Raw genomic sequence first — 17,178 nt, forward strand, 5'->3', positions numbered from 1 at the left:
TTTATAAACAAAATTGGTATAGTTTTTTCACGTTTGACTGAGAAACGTATCACGTCTGCAAGACATTTACGTGGATACTCTAAAAAGAAAACAGACGAAACCGATATTTCCACTCGCGAATACCGATGTCGGTGATGTAGCAGATTCCAAATCACCCCCTATAATTTACGAAGTCAAATTAGGTGTTTCTCATATCTAGAGAACCAGCAAACGTGTCTTCCACCTGCTAGATGCACACACCACAGTCGATGTTCTCTCAACTAAATAAAAAAATCAAATGCGAAGAAGCAGTCAACGCAACAATTTACATGCGAGGGAATAATGGTCCAGTGCAAACACACATCCATATTGAATCTTGTCAAATTTCTACTTGATCATGAAAGCTGTCCAACACATATTAAGTTTTTATTCACTATTCGTCCGTCTAGAGGACTACATGGTTCAGTCAACTACATTCCCACATTGTAACAGCCCTCTCCATTTGGACGGTCCCTGCCGTTAGTGGGAAACGCGAATCATTGCTACCACAGGCCAACATAGACAGAATCATCCTACGTAATCGGCCACATATATATTTGATCGCTATGCTTACAATAAATGTTACGATTGTTGTTTCAGTTGAATGACATTCGGCAATGAGCGAAGTATCGGAAATACACCCTGCTGACGGCTGTGTCTCTGGAAATAGAAATATCTGCACCATTCTTATGACTTGACATACAACTCCCTTCGCCATCACAGTATTGAACGTCAAATCCATACCCTCCTTACAACTGGACATAGTTCCTTTGCACATGTCTGAACACAAACGCATACTTCATAAGCCTGATGCTCAAGGCGAACCTACTACTAAGTATAATACTTCGTCAATAACTGATTGCCGGCGATACGAAATAATATTGACCGAAAATCAACGATGGGTGGACATGTCTAATAAGTTTTATTGCGAGTGGTACCACTGTGTCCTAGAAAGAGAGGCGTAATCGTCTTACAAACAGCGAGATGTTATAAAACACAACCATATTACCATCACAAGAAGTATTGGTTCTACACGTGCATACACGTATCCATGCTTAAAGCTATGCCCACTTTACAAATCGAGGTACGACATTACCTCTTATTGAGGTGGTTTTTTTGTCTGGACAAATACCGTAACACTGAATATAGATGGTGATCGCTGGAATATTGAGTATCATACCAGCAGTGCGCTTACTCGTCGCTGATGTTGCAAGCTTGTAATAAAATTACCCAGTTTAAAAGGTCATTCGGCTAAGAAACCGGTATTTTCAACTATCTCACGCCACCGCCACTAGCTATTTCTCTAGTATTTGTAACGGGTTCTGTCTCAAAGCCAAGTTAGAGGTTCGGTGATATATCGACTGGGTTATAGGCGATGCTTGGGTGTGAAGGATTATAAACAGCGGATAGTGTGCTGATTGAGGTCGTAAGATTTGTACAGTATCTTTTCAGATCTCTAGTGCTACGCTATCCGCTAGAAATGCTGTCCCCCCATTCCCGATCCTGTGGAGAATTCCTTTATTGATTACAGCTACTAGTAAATCATATTTCTGGCACTCTCATATCTTGAAACGAGTCACCTTTCTCGAACCTATCTGCCACAGTAAATATTCCAACTTCGTCTTAGGTAGCCCCCATACATCTTGCAAATGCTGCCATTTCTCCAGCTTTATGCGTGTGATCGTTCCAATTTAAGTCTGAACTGAGTAGGAGTCGGGGGAAAGAGTATCTACCACCTTCTGCAACCCACGTACAAACAGCCTAAGCTGTGTTACTATGACAGGACTGCGTTTTGACCATTCGATCGAAACGGGAACTGCGAGGAGGACAACGATTTTTGCTACTGCACTGTGGTGTGTCCCCAAACTATGTGCAAGTACTACAGATCCACGTCCATTCACATCTATCTTCCCAACATGCTATCTTCGTTATTCTGTACCATCCAACAGAGAAAAATTACTAACTATAAGAGCTCTGCTAACTTCATCCAACACATAGGATTTTAACCGCATCTTTCTCCTCCCACATATCAAAAACAAATACCGCATATGTGCAGGCATCGAGCACGTGTGACGATTCTATTCAATAGACAGGTATTGATCAACTGCACAGACCAGTTTAAAGTTTCATCACCTGTACTGTAGAAGGATGATCGTATGTGATGGACTATACAGTAAGAGGCAAGAGACGCGCGTTGATGCCCTGTCTCGTTGTTTGAAACACTGTTTTTTTCTCCTCTAACACACTTGATACCCCGTCAAATATTTCATTTTTCCGCCACGACTTCGAGGTCTGTGTCAGGTTGTAAACTGACATTAACACGTTCTGATCCACGGCCTCTCACAGAAAACTAGATGTCGCACCATGTAAATCATGTTTGTTACTGCTGTTACCATAACAAACCACACACACACACACTGGACGATTTTAAATATAAGTCAGTTACAGCAGAATGAAACTGAAAGAATTTTGTACCGTTGGGGCGGGTTTCCAGACTACACTCCGAACATAATTCACGAGATATACAATTAAACTCATCTGTCACAGTGACAGAATAGCTGATGGGTCTGCATTCCGTTTCGACTGATTCCTCATATTGCAGTCATGTACGCGATCACTGTTTCGGTGCTAGCCATCCTATGAAGGTGTCACCCCTCCACAAAACTCTTTCTCCACCTCAGACAAGCGTTGTCAGTCAATCATTATGCGGTAACCAACAGCGTGCAAGTGGACGGATGAGATGGAATAGACACCGTCAGTGTACCTAAATAATAAGCATTACAGTCGATTGTATGAACAATTTTAGTAATTTTACAGTAATTTCAACACCAATCAATAATGTGACAGCATGTTTCCCAATTTCAGTATCATAGTTAAACCACCCCTTCTCCACATCGCGAGTACCATTGCGAATGTGGATTGATGAGTGCGCAGTACATCCATCCATTGTTTACTCTCGAACACATACATCATCAACGTATATCAGACAGTGTTCTACATGCTTCTAACACCACAAGCATAGTGCTTAGCCGGCCGGGGTGGCCGAGCGGTTCTAAGCGCTACAGTCTGGAACCGCGCGACTGCTACGGTCGCAGTTTCGAATCCTGCCTCGGGCATGGATGTGTGTGATGTCCTTACGTTAGTTAGGTTTAAGTAGTTCTAAGTTCTAGAGGACTGATGACCTCAGAAGTTAAGTCCCATAGCGCTCAGAGCCATTTGAACCATTTTTTGATTGTGCTTAATTTACGATCTATCTCTCTGCTGATGTGAGTCACAGAGCATTCTCGCAGTCTTTGGGTACAATTAGAGTCTGAAAGACCTGCCTCACACTCTTATTGACCAGCCCACCTTGCGATACCGTTACCGATTTAATCTGCAACCGACCAGAAGTAGACCGCTACATTCCACGTCACGTGAATAAATGGAGCTAGGCGATTCCTCGTACATCCAAGTGCGCTTGGTTTCTCGAGATGCGCCCATGTCGAGGAGGTTAGCACTCCTTATCGATGTATAGTAACAGATTTGAAAGCGTTGTGATGTAGGTTAAGAAGAACAAGAAAAGGGCGATTTTTAAGGGGCTCCAGAAAGGCTCAAAATCATGATAAGTTCAATTTTTACTTTTTTGCGTTTTCTGAATCTGCAGACTATTACCTTTTAATAGATATATAATTTATTCAATTCCGAAGACTACAACCTATTTTCAGAGACTTAGCAGCACCTGAACTGTTGAAAAAGTGTATTCACGGAAAAACTCAAAACCCCAATGAAAGTGTAAATAGTGTTACATGGTCGAGAATCCCCAAGACTGTGTTTGTTGGAATAGAAACACTTCACTTTGGTGTGTATGTTGCTGTTGCGACTTTCAATGATGGCAAAATTGTAACGCGCAAGGTATTTAGAAATATGGGAATGAAGATAGGTTCTAACATGGTACGAGCGATGCTTGCTTTAGACAAGGAACGCCTTCGGGCTGCTGACAGGGCTGTAAAGAGTCTAGAAATACAAGCAAGAGTAAACAGGAGGAGGAACAAGAGGAAGCTGGAGGAGGAGTTTGCAGAGGATGAAGATAATCCATCCTATGGACCTGGAATGCACTAAAAATTAATCCAATCTTTGTCGCTCGATTCCCAAAACTTTTATTTTCTCATACTAATTACATGTTTTCTAAGGATCTTCCAAACATATTTGTTTCAAACTTTCAGTAAATGTTACACAGTACCTTCTGCATAATTTAACACAGCCTTTTTCCAAAAAACTGTATATTTTTGAATATATCAATAAAATATTGCAAAAAAATGTTGTGAATTTTCATTACAATTGAAAAAAAAAATCATCTTTAATAACTGAACTAAAATTTTGTAAAATCCCTGTGTTAAGTTGTAGCCCATATTCCAATAAATAATCTGTAAAAAGTTCAACTTCCTGCCTCAAATACTTTGTGAGGAAAGATGTAGTTTATAAGCGTTATTTTAACATTGCAAGTATAGGGCGTTCCGGAGCCCCTTAAGTGAGATGGAGCTGCAGACGGATGGAGTTTCATGCATTTTTACATAAAGCAACCAAGCTATCAGTTTTAAAGTATTATTGCAGAGTCTAGGATCAGCACCTGGAAGGCATTGGTAAGAGTGAAGATAAGCATACGCACTCCTAAAGCTACAACGTTCCGCACTTAAAATAGGCTATAATGTTAGATCCTTTGCGTTTCTGACCTATCAGTCATATGGAATGTAGCGCTGTTAATATTTCAAGAGCATAACACACATTCTTCTTCCTGGTTTCTCTACGATAAACTATGTCATAGAACCGTAAAACGAAAAAACTATTTTCTTAAAACATTGGCTCTGTGTGATACGAGCTTACAATATAGCTTTCCAGAGATGTATAACGTCCACTGTTCACATCCGATCACGGTTCATAAATTATACTATGCCTGCATCAGCCCTATATATAAAAAGATCGTTAGTAATGGGGAATACCCCCTGCAAGTAAACAGATAAGCACATAGCACTAGCGCCCGACGTATCAAAATCACAAGTCATTCCGCAACTACCTCTGTAGGCAGCACATCTGTCAGGTAAATGTATGCAAGGGGACTGTACTTCCTCGCAAGCATCTACCGCTAACTTAGTTACTAAGCTTAAGTCTCGATAGTTGTGAAATTGCGCCAAATATTTGTGATTAATTACGTAGTTAAGACCGATATTTGCTTAAGTTTGGAGTGGTACTGCGATTTTTTTTTTCAAGCAGGACCTTGATCATCATCGCAAGACCAGTCACCTACAACAAAGTCTTGTGACGAGAGTGTTTCACCCAGCCTGCCATGATACCTTCTGTATTAGGTACTGACGTGCAATAGGCCATTACGTAGGATCATTTTGTCCCACAGTGCGAGCGTAAACGTTTATTTACGTGCATTTACGTACAATTATGTGCATTTACATGAGTATATGTGGATTTACGTGCATAAACGTGCGTGACATTTGTATGGAGGATCATTTTGTCTAGAGAAATAATACTAATTTGATATTATGAATATATTTATTTATTAACGACCTGCAGTTACACATACCGTTATCATCAATTTCGAAAACGTCACGTGCTTCTTTTTTTTAATCGGTGCAACAGGAGTAGAGTATTTGGAAAATACCTGATTTTTATATCCCTCAAATTCTGCACGTATATCTCGCAATGTTATCGGGCATTGCTATAGTCTGTTATTCCATCAGTAAGCCTTCGGCACTGCACTTATACAGGTACTAAAACAGTGATCTATATCTTCTCTGTGAATGCTGCGTGTGTGAAGCCAGATAATGATATCACTGTATACGGCTTGGACATATGGAAGCCATCTATTTAGGCCCTCAGGCGTAGTAGTTATCGCCAAGTGTAGATGGAAAATGTTGTCAACAGTCGAGTGCTGCATGTAAATACTCTGAACCTCGGCACTTTATCTCTTAGTGCAGCAACATCATACATTGATAATATACTCACTTTTAGACCGTTGTACTAGATGTCCTGGTAGGAGTGCGACGGAACATATTCTGTAGTCATATGCTTCTTGAATTATGTTTTTGTGCAACAGAGTTCATCCCATTCGGAGTCTGAAAAGCGAACTTTAATATTTTTAGGCACAGTTTCGAGGGCTAACACAGTTCACAAGCTACTGTCTTGTGAAACATCATTACGTAGATGAAGACGTTTTGAACCGCAAGCCGTTAACACATAGCGTAAGGCGAATAGTAAAGGTGATGGTGCACTGGGGGTTGGTATCTTCTCATCCACAACATCCACACCAGGGCGGTTAGCCATCTGTTCTTACACTGATACTGGAACGTCTCTTGTGCATTGCTCAATGGAAGGTGCACACGATGGAGGCCAATACAATGCGGGACCCCCTAACGCAGCTTCTCAGCATGCTGGGTCAGAGGCAGTTGTCTCTTGTGGAGTGGGAGCTTATATGCAGGTTTTAGAAATGACAGACAGTTCCAGCAAAGGGAGATGTTTGCATGCGTTGTGTAATGCATCCTTAAACCGAAGCGCCTATTTGCAGGACCGTATTCTTCCTCTTAATACGTCCATACATTAATGCTCGCTTTGACTCTACTTGCAATAAGCTGTGGATGCACTCCTCAGCTGAATGAGTGCATGTAATACAGGTATTAAAACCCATCCTGTCTGGCACCAACCTCTCGCTAATTGAACACCGACCGTTCAACAAGCACTGATATCTCAGCCTCTTGTGGTGGTAACACGGAACTAAGCCGCTACTGCTGTAGGTAGATAATAAATTTGAACAAATTTATACAAATGTAAACTAATTTAAAGAAATTTAAACAAATTTTAACAAATTTAAAGAAATTTAAACAAATTACCGCACAATATATTCGAATTGAATGACATCATGAGCAGTCTGTAGTGGGGGCAGCACGATACTAAATGCCCTTTGCTGCAGGAAAAAGCTCTTAGAGCAAAATTCGAAACTCCTGCCCATTTTCCAAGAGGATGACGCGCCAGGACCTCATGGCGAACATACTTGATGGTGGTTCTGCCTCTAATTGTTTGAATAAAGGCTGAAAATAAAGACTTATGTCCAGCACAGGCTGAGTCCTTTCCTTCACAGTTCCTAGGAAGACGAGGCGGTCACGTGACTTAGCCCTTCGTTTCCCACCGTTTTCTTAGGTTAGCAGACGTAACCCAAGTGTCCTTTCTTCCCCACAATTTTCTTAGGTTTGTAGAGGTAGCTGAATTGACCTGTCTTCCCTCACAAATTCAAACTTCCCGCCAGGGCTTGTGGCAGGGGGTCGAGGTAGTTTCCTGCCAAAAGCCGCCATCTTGGATAACGGTACTTGCGTCATCAGCCAGTCATCACAGAAACCATCTTGGATGACACCAATTTCGTCATCAGCTGACGTCCCGTGACATCACGTATTTGCATCTTCAGCTGACGTCATGGCCGCCATATTGGATATCGGTACTTCGGGGTGGTGTCCGCTTTGCCCACCTACTATCTGGGATGTAATTGAAATGGTGTTAGAGCTCATCGACCCCTTCCAGCAATTTATGGCAATTAGGAGACTTCTGTGTGTAGATGTGGTGGCAACTCCTTCCTGTGACTACCAAAGCCTCATTACTTCCATGCCACTATGCGTCGCAGCTATTATTCACGCCTTTTCCTCTTAAAAATGACTGACTGACAGTGTCATGTGAAATGTAATATGTAAAGGCACTGGATGTTCATTACGTTCCATTGTACCATCAGAGAATGCGGTCATTACCATTTGTGACCTGAGGTCATAGCCGATGGCACCTCACATCACAGGAGTAACACCGCTGTGTCTCTCCAGAACATTATAAGAATTGGACCTCTACCCACAGCTATACTCGCCAATATGGTCATCTGGTGTTGTGCAGAATCGCGATTTTTTTGTATACACTATGCGACGCCTTTCATCGGCAGTCCATTCTTACCGGTCACAGCGCCAGTCCGAAAGCAGTTGGTTTTATTGTGGTGTTAAAAGCAATCTACGCAATGGAAGGTAATGCCCTCGCCCAGTTTGGGAAGACAACAATGACGTACGATACAGATTATTTTCTTGTTTCCTATGCGTTCTTTTACTTTTTTTCTCCTTTATTTTCGTTATTCATTGGCAGCGTTGTTTCGTTGTGAGTGTTGTGAACTTATTTCTTTGTACAACTATGGTTCTGTTTGTGTCACGAATAGAATTACTATTTTCACTTGTTCTGACTCCAAGTTTTCAAGTTTGTAAACATGCTGTTTAAATTCATTTTCAGTGAACAGAATAATATCAATTTGTAATTTTGTATGAAACGATAAATTGACGTACTTTTGAATTTTTGAAAGTGTAATGTGAGGTGAGAAGTATTGAGCGGCGTCGAACAATATCTATAATTCGACAAAGAAAGGCATCGAGACATCAACAAAGAGTCGTGAGCGAGAAGAGGAAGGGGGGAAGGGGATTGTCGTGCCGCATGACTACTAGTGTGTATTGTGTCTGTGGCCGAAGTAAAATAAGAGTTTGGACAGTGATACGCTTATGTGATTTCGTTACATACCGCGGACAAGGAAGTAATAACCATAAATGTCGATTTATTTATCAGTCGAAACTGCTACTCGTCATATTAATATTAAAAACTATGATGTGCAGGCTGATTAACTGCGTGGTCACCGTAAGTGCGTTATTTTGATTGTGGACAGCACAGACTGTTTACTGCATACCGCGGACAGTGAAATTAAATAAAAATAAGGTAACGCATTTCCTTGTCGTGAACTGATATCAAGGACTTTCATGGTAAGTGTATGTCCGCTTCGGTAGCTGTGCGCTCAGTGCGGTGGATGGCTAAGAGAAGGGATCCGGATTCGCTTCTCTGCCAGGCCAGAGATTCTCTCCGCTCAGCGACTAGGCGTTATGATATCCTTACATTCGCATCGTCACAGTTGACAGTATTGGCTGAATGGGAACGACCCGAAAGCCAATAAATTGAGAAAAAAATGTTACAGGTACGGTGTGCTGATCGCGTGCAATTGATGTGTGCATCGTAGGACTGCCAGTCTTCCGGCATTGTCGACGTGTCTACCCAACTATGAACAGGTCGGGCCTGTTTGGCTGCTTAGTGATGAAGTAGAGTATGCACAACCAACTATGCATAACTAAGACCCGCTCCACGCCAATTACGTAAGCGTGAGAATTAAGTGTAAGGAGGAAAAATCAGAGTAAGGATACGTAGATATACGAACGAATACCATTACAGAAAAGATGTGAAGTTTTCCAACACTAAATTCTTTCATCCATCGAAAAATTTCACAAAATTTATGCAAAAACGGACGAATCTACCCCTAGAAGTGCTTTTGGTACAAGAAAAATAGAGAGCTGATTTCGTATCACAGTATAATGAAGAATTTAATTCGGAATCTCGTAAACTGGCAGAACATTACTTTCAAATTCTAGGACATAGTGCAACGTCGAAAGGGTGTTCTCTTCCATAAGAGCCCAAATAACAAAGATACGCAACAGAATAAAAAAGATTCCGTTGTGTAATTTAAAGTTCTTTTGTCAAGTGTTCCGCGAAAAGACTTCCAAGAAAAATAACACCCATGATAAAACGGATCCAAATGAGGAATATTAATACTTCACCACAGATTACTCTTATTTCTTCTTAAGAGTAATGGCTGTCACAAAACTTATTCAATATATTTTCCTTTTCTGTTCAAAAATGGTTCAAATGGCTCTGAGCACTATGCGACTTAACTTCTGAGATCATCACTCGTCTAGAACGTAGAACTACTTAAACCTAACTAACCCAAGGACATTACACACATCCATGCCCGAGGCAGGATTTGAACCTGCAACCGTAGCGGTCGCTCGGCACCAGACTGTAGCGCCTAGAACCGCATGGCCACTCAGGCCGGCTCCTTTTCTGTCCCAGAATATTTTATGTTGTTTAATGATGAACTTTTAGTTTATATTGACACAAGGTTAGCTTAGGAAGAAGAATGAGAAACTAAGAAGATCGAACACTTATATACTATCAAAAATGGTTCAAATGGTTCTGAGGACTATGCGACTTAACTTCTGAGATCATCACTCGCCTAGAACTTAGAACTACTTAAACCTAACTAACCTAAGGACATTACACACATCCATGCCCGAGGCAGGATTTGAACCTGTGACCGCAACGCAATTGACTGTTTATTTTTCTTTTTTGGCATGTTTAAGACAAATCTCGCCAAAAGCTGACTGTAATTTATTAATAAATGATTGAAAATACCCAACTGCTTCTGTTTCTGTTTTGAAATAGGTAGTCCAGCTTTTAAGGTAAGATGTCCAACTAAATATAACGCCAAATCCGGCCTGTATTTTCAGATCTGGCAGTCATAGACTAGGAGACTTTTGTGCTTGGTATGGATTGTTTGGTGCATGCTGCAGACTATTAATTCAAATTACAAACATATTAATGTTCTTTCTACTTGCTGACGCTTGTACTGTGAAACGTGCCGAACCGTGATCAAAAGGAAACCTTTAAAACTGAAACTGTGACTAGTAACCACTAACAAGTATTATGACGTCGAGATATTCTGCGCTTTAATGGAATGAATCGTGTATCACTTTCGACGCTGCATACAGATGCTCTAATTAAGATAATTCTGCAAACAATGCGCGTTCCTGTTACATTCGCAATGGGCGTGTACGATCAAGGCAAACAGAAGAGGACGTCTACTGGACTGCATGCTCAAGGATCATGGACCAACGACGCGAACATCAACGATTCGCGCACATGGCCAACTAATGGACACTGACTTTCAGAATAATAAAATATCAACGCTCGTGAATTATTTCTCTAAAGAATGCTACCAGAACCTTATACAAAAGCAATGGTAGTTCCTGTTTGCCACTGATTTTACCTAACTGCAAATTATCACAACGAATTGCATTTCTTTAGAACATTCACATAGTAATTAAAACATGTTTCACTCATAAAACCATTTCTTTATTACGGGTGATATGATACTGATAACCCATTAACTTCCGACACTCTCCATATTATTGCAAATAACTACTATACTAATTTGAGATCGAAGTTATTCAGTCTTAACTTTTAATTCTCTTTTTAATTGCTAATGCATATTTATATGTGTTTTGCTGGTGTTAGTTTTTTATTTGTATATTACTTTGTTCTTTGCCCAAGTTCTTGTTATGATTCTTTTGTGCTGATCAGTTGTGTTGTGTTCGCTACTTCGTCAGGAAACAGGAGCCCAGCACGACTAGCCCATTGTGTTTGGTTAATAACTTTGTTAAGGGGAAAAGTTAGTGAATTTGACAGATATATGAACATTCATCATTTTATAGTTTTAGGAACTTTGTTTTCGTATATGAGCTTAATATTCAGTTAATCTTGGGAAAAGGTAAACATTCTAGGTTTCAGTTACCTCAAAACGTATGTACGTGTGAAATCAGGGGAAAAATCAGCGTTCCTCCACAACACTAAACATTAACAACATTAGTATACCCTGGTGGCCATTCTACCTGTCATATAGAATTGCAAATCTAATAATTTACATACCAACCGACGCTGTACACATGTACGGAACTACACTGACAATCGACCATGTATTCTGGGTGTTTCACTTTATTTTTTTTTTTTTTTTTTTGCCAAGTACTGTATTATATTTCCACACAGCTACAATCAATCATAAGTTCATAACATTTCATACCCCTCAGTGCAAAACTGAAATCCTGAAATCCAGGCATAAGTTTTTGCAGAAAATGGCGTAAGTCATTTGTGGTCCTTGTGTGTACTCAAAGGGCACAGTCAAATATTATATGATGTATAGTTAGTCCCTCTTTGACAAAGTCGCATTGAGAGACGACTTCCATCTCCTTTCTGCAGCAAATGCTCTACATCCGCCCCAGTCAGCTCTGATCCGATTCAGTGTGCGGTAGTGTCTTCGAGATGGATATATACCTGCTGCCGCTACAAGAGAGTTTTAATTAGCCGCGCGGAGTGGCCGCGCGTTTAGAGACGCCATATCACGAATTGCGCGGCCCCTCCCGCCGGAGGTTCGAGTCCTCCCTCGGGCATGGATGTGTGTGTTGTGCTTAATGTAAGTTAGTTTAAGTAGTGTGTAAGTCTAGGAACCGATGACTTCAGCAGTTTAATCCCTTAGGAATTCATACACATTTCAACATTTTGAAGTTTCAATTATTTAATGGTGTATCAAGGAGGCCTGCTCTTCCAACCATTTTGAACGTTGGCTCTTTGCAGACTGAATGCAATGCGCCGCGAAGACCTTGGTCACTACAGTTCAGATATGAGCATTCTAAATGAATTGGTTATTCTGGGTTGTTTTTCATCCGTGTCCACACGTTTAGCGATGATGTGATCTTGTTATGGATGGGGCTGGAATATTACTAAGAAGAATCAGGCAGTGCGTGATTGTCGGACGAATACACCATGCGGCTATAGAGCTGTGCGCCAGTTGTTCTAGAGTGAGTGCTGTTTAGCCAAGGGGAAAAACAGCGACAGTTTATGAAAGACCTGAAGTTGATGATCTCGGGACCGTTGCAAAGGCACCCCAGATGGTTCCTGTTAATTTCTGAAGTATATTGTTGCGAGATTTCAATTTAGCTGCTACATTCTGCAGATAGATTTTGTATGTCAATGACTTGTCTAGGTTCACACCTAGAGGCTTGAAGTGTCATCTTCATGTCTGATTTTAGGATTGCTTCAATATCCCTTAACCTTCGATCCTGATCGAGCAAAGCAATATCATCTGAGTAAATAAATCTGCTTGTTTTTGTTTCTGGGAGATCGTATATACAGAAATATAAAAGCAGCGGTGAGGGGGGGGGGGGAGGGGTACAAAACAGAACTGTGTGGGATACCAACATTTCCATTAATGAGCTCTAGTATTAGAGTTCTCTGTGAACACCTGGAAGTATATGTTGCTTAGTATGTTGCTCACGTCCATAGGAATTACCTCGGTTCTTCTTTACCGTGCATGTGTCCACGTGGTGGCAACCAGTCAACAACTATTACGGAGAGACCGCACTGTCTGATGCCCGAAGAGGTCATTCATTTCACACTCAAGTTCGTAAGATTGTGCTTTCAATATCAGTTTCCCAATCGAACACAGAAAACAGTAGCAATGCAGTGAGTGTGTTAGATAATCTCAAGGTTACTGCGGACAATGCATCGTCAAAGGAAAAGTCGTTCTGCTAACCTTACACATTAAAGTAGTATTACTGAACTGAAGCTGTACCGAAGTCAGGTTTTATTGAGCCTTGAAGTTATGAGGTGCAGTTGAAAATAAATGCTGCAGTTGACTGATGCAACAAATTCATCAATAGAGTACAAGGAGTTTGCCATCAGTGGGTACCTTGGGTTCCTATTAAACTGTACATATTAAAGACTAACCTTTTATAGTTACTGGTGAACTATTGAAAATGGGCAGTTGTGAATAATGGACACCATTCTGTACCAAAGTGAGTGATTTTATGTGTTTTTGAACACTGTTGTTATTCAATGTGTCGATTCCGTGAACTGAGCCATTCGTTTGGAAATTTCGTTAAGAAGTAAATGTATTGAATAGCGGCATCAGTACACTCACAATGAGATTTTCATTCTGCAGCGGAGTGTGCGATGATATGAAACTTCCTGGCATATTTAAACTGTATGCTGAACTGAGACTCAAACTCGTGGTCTTTGCATTTCGCGGGAAAGTGCTCTACCATCTGAGCTACCCAAGCACGACTCACGACCCGTCCTCACAGCTTCAATTCTGCCAGTACTTCATCTCCTACCTTCCAAACTTCACAGAAGCTCTTCTGCGAACCTTACAGAACTAGCACTCCTGGGAGAAAGAATATTGCAGAGACATGGCTTAGCCACAGCCTGGGGGATGTTTCCAGAATGAGATTTTCATTCTTCAGCGGAGTGTGTGTTGTGGGTTGGCAAGAGAGCCAAAACCGTATTACTAGAGGAAGCCGAAAGGCACGCGTTTTAGCTCAAGCAGGCTGGCGTGAGGTCTGGAACAGGACAAGGAAATTAGACTTTAGAAAAAACGGACGTAGCTGGTGGAATACTTAACTTTAATCCATAAATGGTGAACATCGCTCTTGACGGTACATTATTCATAATCTAGTAACTGGTAATGGCGCCTTGCTAGGTCGTAGCAAATGACGTAGCTGAAGGCTATGCTAACTATCGTCTCGGCAAATGAGAGCGTATTTTCTCAGTGAACCATCGCTAGCAAAGTCGGCTGTACAAATGGGGCGAGTGCTAGGAAGTCTCAACAGAACTGCCGTGTGGCGGCGCTCGGTCTGCAATCACTGATAGTGGCGACACGCGGGTCCGACGTATACTAACGGACCGCGGCCGATTTAAAGGCTACCACCTAGCAAGTGTGGTGTCTGGCGGTGACACCACAGTGTGCGCTGATATGAAATTTCCTGACAGGTTAAAACTGTGTGCCGGATCGAGACTCGAACTCTGCCAGGAAGTTTCATCAGTACACTCATTCCATTACGTAGCCTTCTGTAGCACGTTCATGAATCTACGCTATAAACAATTTATAATACACGCTTTTGGACCCGGAAAATCATAAACTGGCTTGATGAGTTACCCCAAAATAAGATAACGTAACACATTATGGAATGGAAATAAGCAAAATACGCCACAATTTTTATTTCTCATCTCTTACGTCTTATTGCAACTAAGATTTGTTTCGGGGAGTCAGCACTTCCGTTGTGCTCTCCACCCAACTGAATTTATAATCTTGTATTAATCCCAAGAAATCAACGCTGTCGACTTTTTCTATGTATTATGCGTATGGTAGGTAGAACCCTCTTACAGTTTCTCAACCAAATACACAGTAGTGAGATTTTCCTATTTTAATGCCTATAGACTGGCTATAATCCATGGCAGCTTTCAGAACAGAAAATCTCTATTCGAAATTGGTTTGGATTAATAATCATTGCAATGTATCAACTGCAAACAGAAACAAACTTAGTACCTGCTAATGTTACTGTTGTCATGTCATTAATGGACAGGACAAAAAATAGGGGCCCCTGCAGGGCAGCACATGTAATTAATTCCCATTCGGACAACAAGTGATAGCCTAAGATACGATTCCTACTGAAACCTGTGCTTTCCTGTGAGATATGCATTTTTCCAGTTAGATATTCACTGATTCTCTTCGCCGAATATCCGGTGACACCACTATATTATAATTAACTGTAAACTATGTTTTAGTATCACAGAATTAGAGTTTGTGTGTATTTTATTGTCTAATATATTTAATACATTCTCACAATATGTGTAAAAGGTCTCCTCAGCATCAAAAACTTGTACAAATTCTAGCAGTGATATGGATAATATGTTATTTGTAGTCAGGTACTTAAGAATCCCCTAATACATTTTCTAGAAAAAATTTACTACATAGTTTTCGTAAAAAGAACTGCTCAGCTTTGTTGTATTCAAAAAACAGTATCATGAAAACACCAAGAGCAACTGTAATCTATATTTAATTATCGGCAGCGGGTTAAGGTCAAGCTACCATCTTCATATATCGGACGCGTTAAACGAAGGCTCCTTCGCATCAAGTATCTTGGTGAGACGGTAATCTGCAGAATGCAATGCACTGTGCACTAAGTGATCAACAGACAAATTCTATAAGATAATAGATGCACTTATAAGTGCACATGTCGCAGCTGATATACTTGACGTAAGCGGAAATGATGACATCTGTGATCTTGACAATGTCATTTGAACCGGAACGGCTCGTCAGTGAACAAATACACACTACACCAGCATTTGGTGGTTTCGTGATGCTGCTGGTTTTTACAAATGATGGCAGAATACAAACTTGTCGAAAGTTTGGTAGTATTTCTGTATCCTCTTTGTTGAACTGTTTCGTAACTTCAGCATATGTAGGTAATAGAGATATTTAAAACAATTTTATTATATCGTTTATTTTTTTAGGCCCAGAGAGGAAATGTTCTGAGAAATGTGAATGCGGTCATCAGATCCACATTAAAAGCAAGAAACGGGCTTGAAAATCTTACCATTGGCTAAGTTTTACTGAATAAAGCGAAACGAACATCGTAACAAAGAAACACATTTCAGTAATTGCGTACACATAACCAGTAGCGGATAGTGTTGTACCTAGAGCAGTGGCTATATAGAAAGACATAGTGTTTTTTGGTCGGTACTTCATTCTACTGACTGATTTTGGACTCACTTGAACGAATGTGTGTGTGTACCCCCACGGGGCCAAACTGCTGAGATCATCTGTCCCTAGACTTACACGCTATTTAATATAACTTACGCTAAGCACAACGCGCACACCCATGCCCGAGACGGGACTCGGACCTCTGGCGCGAGGGGCCACGCAAACCGTGATATGTTGCCACTCCGCACGTGCAACATTTGTAAATGTTTCGCGCACCCCACATTTAATGGGTGTACAATATATTACAGATATTTAAAATATATTGTTAGTTCTTTGGGTGCAGACTTTTACGGAGAGTAAAACGCTATATATACAGTATTTTAGAACTAACTACATAACAAGTGAACAGTTAAGGTACACTTCGCGGGTGTGAACCATCTTGTGCCTAGAACAGAAGGCCTTTCACCGTGGAAAATGTGATACTTGGAAATGAACTAGCTGTCTTTAACGCATTAAAAATTTTAGCGATCTTAAAAATTGGCGTTAGATCCCAACAGCTTCCATTTCAAACCGTATTTAGCTTGTAACCGCTTTTTTCATAATAATTCCTCTTAATTTAATTTCACTTAGTGATTGGTGTAATAAGTAATAGTAATAATGTCATAGATACACGATTAAATACAGTACTGACAAGATTTTCCCGTTAAGCAAACTTTTAAGTGTGCGTAGCATTGACGGGAGTAGAATTGTCTTCAGCGATGAGTCCCACTTCGAACTGAGCCACAATGATCAGTGAGGATGTGTCTTGAGACGCCCCGGACACAAGTGGGACACCAACCTGCCTGTCGCTCGCCATACGGCCTGGTGATGGTATAGCTGTACATAACCATAGCGTACCTTGTCTTCACATTTGGAAAGAAACGTAATTATCTCTAGTAATTTTTATAATTTCCGAAAAATACTGCAGTGAA

This window comes from Schistocerca cancellata, chromosome 2 (assembly GCF_023864275.1).
Source record: "Schistocerca cancellata isolate TAMUIC-IGC-003103 chromosome 2, iqSchCanc2.1, whole genome shotgun sequence".
NCBI classification, from domain to species: domain Eukaryota; kingdom Metazoa; phylum Arthropoda; class Insecta; order Orthoptera; family Acrididae; genus Schistocerca; species Schistocerca cancellata.